At 53.0% G+C, this 7896-nt stretch overlaps 1 protein-coding gene across 7 annotated transcripts in view; it reads left to right on the top strand.

The window, feature by feature from the left end:
- Positions 1-2405: 2405 nt before the first annotated feature.
- Positions 2406-7896, top strand: part of ATP2B4 (ATPase plasma membrane Ca2+ transporting 4) — an 84569-nt gene continuing 79078 nt past the window's right edge. For 3 of the 7 annotated variants that reach the window (XM_036909622.2, XM_036909624.2, XM_057508096.1), the window contains exon 1: positions 2407-2807. The gene's annotated coding sequence lies outside the window, so the exon portion shown is untranslated. Of the gene's footprint in view, positions 2808-3522; positions 3679-4229; positions 4415-7896 lie in introns of those variants that run through there. The other 4 variants (XM_036909625.2, XM_036909619.2, XM_057508095.1 and 1 more) reach the window with 4 other exon arrangements.

The raw sequence follows: 7896 nt of genomic DNA, 5'->3' as shown, positions 1-7896 counted from the left end.
AACTCTGTCTCTCCATGTGCATCTGATTCCTCCTTCTGGAGAGGACAGATGGCAGAGGACAGTGTGGTGAAACTGAGGTGGGGCAGGGACATGCGACAAGCATTATGATTAATTTTTCCTGCCTACGATGAAAAATGCCAAGATATAAACAGTATAGTAAGAACAGGAGGGACTCTATCTTAAAGCTCTGATTCCAGTTTAAAACCCAGGGAGTGAGAAGGGGATTCCTAACATTTTATGGTATTGACCCTGTCTTCAGGCAGGACAAGCAGTCCTAAATGGTATGTCCCCACTGCTTGAGGGTCACCACTATCTTGAAGAACAGGATCAAGAAATTCCTTGTGTTAAGTTTATTTTACAGAGTATCTAGAGGACTATGGATGATGACACCATGTTTCTCCCTGGAGACAGACATCATGAGACCACATGTCAAGCTTATGCCCCCCCGGGCCCTTTACTCCATTCTTGAAATCCATAAAAGACAGAATCCTAAGTCTTTAAGCACAGCTCCTCTCTGAGGCTGCCCTCATTCCCCTTTCTTTGAGGGTGTACTTTACCTTAAATAAAGACTACCCACTGCTCAACATTGCGTTTTGTCTCTGCACTCTAAGGTAGGTCTTTGTCATTTTGCTATTTCATTCAATATTCTAGAAGTAAGAACTAGTCTCTCTCTCCAGTCTTCTTCAGACAAGTAGGGAAGGGCTACTGAGATCTCTGATTTGAGCTTGCAAGTTCCTGTCGCCTGGGTGACCTGGAGGAGACTGACCACAGCTGTACGGTCATGCTCTTTAGCAGCCTGCCCAAAAATCTCCTTGCTATGCTTCAGAGAGTTCTCAGATCATACTCTTACTCCATCCAGTGCTCTGCGGCTCCCCCAAATCCTGGGGTGGTAGGGGCTTAGATCCCATACCCACAGATTCAAGGGGACACTGGACACCTGATGACTGGCTTCAGGAGTTGGCAAGCATCTGCCCTGTGCCGAGCAGGAGTTCAGTGAGCCTCCCTTTCCTTCCTCTGCTCTTCCTTGCTCTCTGCTGCCTGCTCCGCTGCTGCCAGTCACTACCACTCCCGCTTTAATGAATTCCTTCCTTGCCTACACTCATCCGACCTGTTTGTGAATTCTTTCTCCATCAGAGTCAAGAACCCTCCCCTGTCCAGGCTGAGGTTTCACCTAGTGCACAGGGACAGACCTCCCCAGACGCAGCTGCCTGACAACAAAATCAAGGCATCAGAGAGGCTTCTTCCCAGCCCCCTGAGCTGGTAAGTCACCTCTCTCACAGCATAGTTTACAGCTGTAAGCTGTCAGGTGTAGGTTAGCCTGCCTTCCGTACACATATGAACATGAGTGTGTGTGCTGAGGTAGGTGTGGGAATACATCAGTCAATAAAGATCTGTTGTGTGAACCAGTTGATGTTACATGTTTGTACTTGAAAGCCACAAGGTTTTAGGCAAAATCTATGGGTGGCACTGTTGCCCAATGCTGATGGGTGTGTGGCTGCGGGGGTGTGACTAACAACTTACAGGCTGTGTATAAGTGCATGGATGGTTGAGTGTGTGCAAATTAAAGTGGAAACGTGCGCTGGGGGGTGTGATACAAGTGCAGGAAAGTACCCAGGCTTTGGAGTCAGTCTGACTTGGCTTTACGTCCTGGCTGTCATCAACCAGATGTGTAACCTTGGGCTGCCTTGGGTCCTCAATTTCCTCAACTCTGAAATGAGGATGACAAAAATAAGTACCTTTCAAGACAGCCATCAATGTACTGTGTAGACAAAGCTTTTGGTGCCATAACCCATTCACAGTAGGACTCAAAAGAAGGCAGCTATTGTCCTGCAATATGGATGTGCCTCTAGTGGGTACAGAGGCAAGAGAGAGCATAATGTGACCGGGACTGTGTGCGTGTGAAATCTGGGTGAGGAGGTGTGTGCTAAGGTCTGTGTTTAAGCAAAGCTGTGTGTGCATGTGCATCCGAAGCAATTCCTTCTCTGGAAAGACGAGGCAGGAGAGTGGGAGGGGAATAGTACACGTTTCCACGGACACCTGGGGTGTCTGGGTTTCTGGGTCCTGGGTCTAAGTGAGTAGGAGGTTGAAAGGCCGGTAGGAGCTGCAGGAAGCCAACCGCTTGCAGAAGCTTCCTTTTTCCCTCCACCCAGCAACGGTTGAACACCGCCACCCACATCCACTCCCCACCTCCACCCTCCACCCTCCACCCCACTCTCCGTTCAGCCAGCCAGCGAAAGGGCGGGGAGGAACCCGAGGGCGGAGAGGATTTCCCCATTCCTCCTTAAGGCAAACCAGGAAGCCGCCGCCGCTCGAAGTCGAGCCACCTTAACTGCAGAGAACTGGCCTGGCCTCTCGCCAAGGCCCGCCTCCGTCCCGGCTCTGGCTCCTCCCCCTTCTCCCGCTCTGCTCCGGGGGAGCTGATGAGCAAGTCCGGCCCGACTTGGCTGGAGCTGTTGCCATGACAAGCATTTTCTTAAGAAAGCTCTGCTGTTGAGACGTCCAAACCTGGGGGTGGGGGGACGAACTTCCTGGGGAATCACCCCTCGGAGGAGCGGGAGGCCAGAGACACCCACCCAGCTTCCCTGCACCCATTTTCTTCCAGGAACCTTCCCACTGCGAGGGCCGGGGGTGGACACCCAGCCCACTCCCTGGCCGTAGCCGGAAAGGCAAGAGAGCAAAGCCAGCATCTCTAGCGTGGTCGCCACTTTGGGGAGACCGGTGAGGGGTTACCCCCGCCCTATCCTGTCCATGGAAACCCGGAGGGAGAGTCTCGCTTGGAGAAGCCCGGATCTTTGCTAGAAAGAGAGGTAGGCTTGCAGAGAATGTATTGATTTGCGATTTGCAAACTTTCTTTCCTATCAATGGCTTCTAAACTCCCTGAATTTCCTCTTCCTAGACTATTTCTTGCGACTGGGTTTAGGTTTTGTGTGTGTGTATGTGAGTGCGCGCGCGCGCGTGCACGGATTTGTCAAATACTGTATTTCTTTCCTAGACTCCGTTCCGAGAAACCGTATAATCAAACAAGTGATTTCTTTCTCTTTTTCCTAGTTTTTATCATTCCTGGGCCGTGGGGGTGGGGAAATGGAGGGACGGTCTTTTTCACACCCCAATTGAGCCTTTGGAAAAAGCATTTATTACCCCCCCCCCACCTCCACCCCAATCCATTCCTGCCTTCCCCCTCCTCCTTGGCTTGGGAATGAGACGCAGAATGGAAAACTGTTGCAAAAATATTTTCCGCGTCTGTTCCCTTTCTTGAAAGCCCCAAAGAGAGATGGGAAAAAAAAAAAAAAGAGTAAGAAATCTTCAAAAGGAAGGAAAGGCGGCCAAGGGGACAGAGAGAGGGGCTCGCGGGGGGCGGGGTGGAGGTGGGAGCGGGAGACGTTGGGGTGGGGAAGGGGAGCGCCCAAATCACATTTCTTTGGCTTTGTAGAGAAACCTCAGCAGTTTCTCTCTGCGGCTTGCAAAACATCCTCAGACTTTCACGTCTATAATTAGCTGTGGAAAAAGCTGGGAGTTCCCTCGCACCGCTGTTGTTTGAGTGTGTGCGGAGCGTCAAGAACCAACTGTATGAGTGTCTCTGAGGGCACCGCCCCGTACATCTCTGGTCCCAAAGGGGAGAGAGGAGAAGGGGGTGTAATTGGAAAGTTTGCAGTTTCAAGGCTGGCGACGGTGGGGTTGGTGAGTGTTTGGCGGCTGGGGCTTGGTCGCAGGCATCCTTGGGAGGGTCCCTGAGCTCCTGCGGCCACTGCCTTGTCAGGCTGGAGAGCTAGACAGTAGGGCTGGGATTGTCCCTCACGCTCATTCACAGACTTGGCTCGCTCCGGGGGTGAAGGAGGCCGCTGGCATCTCCGGGGGCGAGTGGGGTCTCACCCCCACCTCAGCCCCCCTGAAGGATCCCCGCTCTTCCGGGGCGGGTGAGGAAGACGCGGGAGTGGCCATCACATCCTGGGGGCGAGGGGGCGTGCTGTCGGCCTGAGGCCCCTCCCCCGGGCATTCCTGCTGGACTTACAGTAACTTGCAGACGCGCTGTCGGCGCCGGCTGGCCTGGTGGGGGGTATGTCAGATGAAGAAATAGGAGAGACCTCGACTAACGCCGCTGGGGGAAGGGAAGTAAGATCCCATCTACCTCGCCAGCTTCTCCTTTGGGTGGGGTGCCTGGCAGGGAGCAGTAAGATCCTTCCCCCCCCCCCCCCGGAGCCCTTCCCCAGGGCTGCCCCTCCTTCCTATTTGGAGGCCCCCCTTCAGTCCTCTCAGCTCTGGGCCTCTGACCCAGAGCCACCCTCGGCTGGGACTGGCCATGGCAGAGGTCAGGAAAGAGGCGGTGGCCCCGATGGCTAGTGAGCTGGTTCCCTCGTTGGCCCGGGGTCGTGGCATGCAGAGCTGGCTCCGGGAGGGTGGAAAGGTGCCCTGCGAGGTAGGTCTCGGACCTGACGCAGACAGATCTGAAGGGCTCAAGCCATGGGGTAGGGGCAGGATGCACCTGCCCTCTGCTCCCGCTAGTTTGGTTGGAGGGGTGGTAAAGGCGAGAGCTTAGAAACTGGAAAGAAGGAAGTAAGGACTTGGAGGAGAGCTTCAGGGAGAGCCGGGGAACAACAGGAGCCAGTTTTCATTTTGAGGCGCTGAATGATTGATCTGAGTGTACCCCAAAGCCGTACAGTTCCTCTCTCCCTTTCTTCTGATGGGGAAGAGCAGGGGACCCAGGACAGGATCCATGCCCTTGTTCTGTAAACAGTGGGGAGGTGAACTCATATATTTGCTCCTGCTGGTGGGGAGCCCCATCCTCCCAGTCACCATCTTGCTGAGGTGCAACCCCGAAATAACGCCGCTCCCCGGGCCCCCCGCGCCCTCCCATCTTGGGGACCCACGATCCCACCTCCTGCACCCGGGCCAACTATTCTGTGTTCTAACTCGGGATAGAGTCTGGTGGGTTCAGGGAGGGCTTCTCCCGGAGGAGACCGCCTATTGAACGCGCCCCGAGGGGCCTGTCCCCGTACCCTTGACTCGCGGGCTGGTAGAGGCCGGGCTGCCTTCCCGCAGCCCAGCCCTTCCCGGGGGCTGCAGGGCGGGATCGGTGCCGCAGCCTGCCCGCCCCCCCTCGGCCCGCAGCGGCCTGCTGCCCCGCCCCGTCGCAGCCTCCCCCGCGGCCCTGCGCCCCCGGCTCTGGCTCCCTCCGAGGGCTCCGCGCTGGAGGCGCCCAGAGCCGGGAGCGGGCATCCTACCCCCGGGCCCTGCTGAGCCTCGGTTCCGGCGCCTTCCAGCCACCACCTCCGTGTCCCTGGCTGGATTCAAGGTCAAGGCTACGGCGCTCGTGTTTCTCCTGGGACTCCCAGCACCCAGCAGAGCGCCTGAGATGTTCTAAGGCAATTGGTCAACGTTCTTTGGAAGAAGAAAGTGGCATCTGGGGGGAGCCCGGGCATCAGCCGCTCTGTTTCTAGCCTGCCCTGTTCACCGTGGGAAGCCTGCTCCCACAGCAATGGTGGGAGGGAGTGGCTGAGTCAGATTTCTACGGTGTATTCGGTGTCAGAAGAAAGTCGAAATGGGAGGGCCCAGTTAGGGGGCAGAATTAGAGCCCGTGGAGCTTGCGCTAGGTGTGAAAGCTGGAGAACTAAGGTGCTGTGGAGGGGCAGGAGGAGGTGGTGATCCCGAGCTAGGATGCTGGGAAGCCTAACTCCTGCACCCGCACTGATTGGAGGGTCTTGAGAGGAGGAGGACGCCGGGTCTCCTGAGCCCAGCACAGACCCGGCTGCCACCGTCGGCAGTTCAAGCATTCCACAGGAAACTGCCTCTTACTCTAGAATTTAGCATCTCAGTAACATGCGTGGGTCCCTTGCTCTTTTTTTCTGTGCTCTGGCCTTGGACACAGTAGCCAAACACATGGATAAACCCTGTCCATTTAGGGCATTCCAGATCCACCAAGCTCTGGATGGGGACAGGAAGGTGTTCATTCCAGGTTTGCGTGTCCTTAAGAGGCATGTTAGGGTTAGGTTGACACAGGTGTTTGATTTAGCCTTGAAGAAGAATGCCCCAGCCTGGGCCTCACTGCCCTCCCTGGTGGAGCTCCTCTGGCCTCTGACCTCTTGCGCCACACCTGCCCCTCAGACCGGCTCCCTTCCCAGCTCAGTTCCCTGCTCCCGGACCTGTGCTGATTCCCGGTGGGTAGAAGGAGAGGGAGGGAGGAAAGACAAGGCCTCTGAGCCACAAGGAAACCACACACCTGGACCTCTGTCAGATTGGGGTGACATCCTGCCCCCACTCATTTCCCCTTTCTGTAGAGTGGTTGTGGGATAAAGCAGGCCCTGGGGCTGGAGGCCCAAAGGCCTGTGCGCAATGTTTTGTACTCAGCTTCCTCTCCCAGTATCTCTCTTTGTCTCCTCTTTCCTCTTTCCTTTGTATGAGCCATTCTTGTTCCACTGACTTATTTCCTCTGCACATGTTCAAACACATGGCAGGGACTTTCGACTTCTGCCTCTGCCTTAGGCCAGTCCTCTGTGTTCAGCCCACATGAACTTGGGTTGAGGATGGAAATGAGGCAGGATCTAGTTAGAACCAGAGCCAAGGGCTCCCAGTCAGGGGAGGAGCTCTTGGAGACCATTTGTGTTGGCTTGGTGCAGAGGCCAAAGGAGAGAAGAGGAGATGAGACATAGGTGTCAAGGGAAGAGAGTCCTCATCTCTTCGGCCTTTCCTCGCTCTAGTTCCTCTCTGGCTAAAGTCTTCAGCCTCATCGCTTCTCTCTGCTCTGGTTTCCTAAGTACGGTACGGAAATCCCTGGGATAAGTCAGGAAGGTAAAGTGGAGTGGAATCAGGGAGACTCCCTTGCTGTTGCCTTCCTGCCAGATCACTAGGACAAAGGGAGCTTCAGCTGGTGTGTTTATTGGTAGGGAGGCTAAGGTCTTTTGGGTAGGCTCAGGGAAACTCTTAGAACACTTGTTAGCAAGTGTAATTTGCAACCTAGGTTGCAAATGTAATACCAGGAGTGCAAACCAATACAACCCCTATGGAGGGGGAGTCGGCAACATCTAACAAAACAACATATGCATTTACTCTGAAGTTCTGCTCTACGAATCTATCCAGAAAATGCACATTCACAAGTAAAAAAGATGTGCACCCGGTGATTCTTTGAGGCATATTTATAATAGGAAAAGAAGTCACTGGAAACTCAGTGTCTATTTGTACTGGATTGGTTGATCAGTTGACTGAACAATGGTACATCCACACAGTAGAATACCATGCAGCCAAAATGAAATAAGAGCCCTATGAAGTGATTTCTAGGATATGTTAAGAGAAGAGTGTAAGGTGCAAAAGAGTACATGTAACATATCACCTTTGGGTTGAGAAAACAGGAGAAATAAGAATATTTTTTGCCAACACACATATACAAACACACACAGGAAAGATAAACCAGAAATTAACCTAAATGGGTGGGGACAGGGTAAAAGAGATAGAGATGGGAATGAATAACCTTTCAGAGAGTTCTGATTTTTGAAACAGCTAAATATTTTACATACTCACAAATTAAATTAGATCCAAAAGCAAAGCCTAAGCCAACCACAACAGACACAGTGATTCTGATAATCACTTTAATTACTAACAAAAAAAAAAAGAATTCAAGTAACTGTTGAGTTTAATGGCCTGGCTCTACATCCTTAGTGGAATGTATATTCTAAGGATAAAAAGAATGGCAAAGCTATCTTGGGCTTTACTTTGTAGGTATGCTACTGGTCATGGTATCGGTGTCATAAACTGGAAACTTTTCTGTTTGTTGTAGGATAGGTCAAAAGAGTAACTATGTTGATATTTCTGAAAATCAGGGTATCATTATGGAAGAGGAGAGATAAAACTTTGGAATTGGAGAAGCTGAGGCAGAACCCTGTGATTCTTTATATATCTCCTAAGTCT

Source organism: Manis pentadactyla, chromosome 9 (assembly GCF_030020395.1).
Source record: "Manis pentadactyla isolate mManPen7 chromosome 9, mManPen7.hap1, whole genome shotgun sequence".
Lineage (NCBI taxonomy): Eukaryota > Metazoa > Chordata > Mammalia > Pholidota > Manidae > Manis > Manis pentadactyla.
This window is presented reverse-complemented; position numbering and strand designations above follow the sequence as displayed.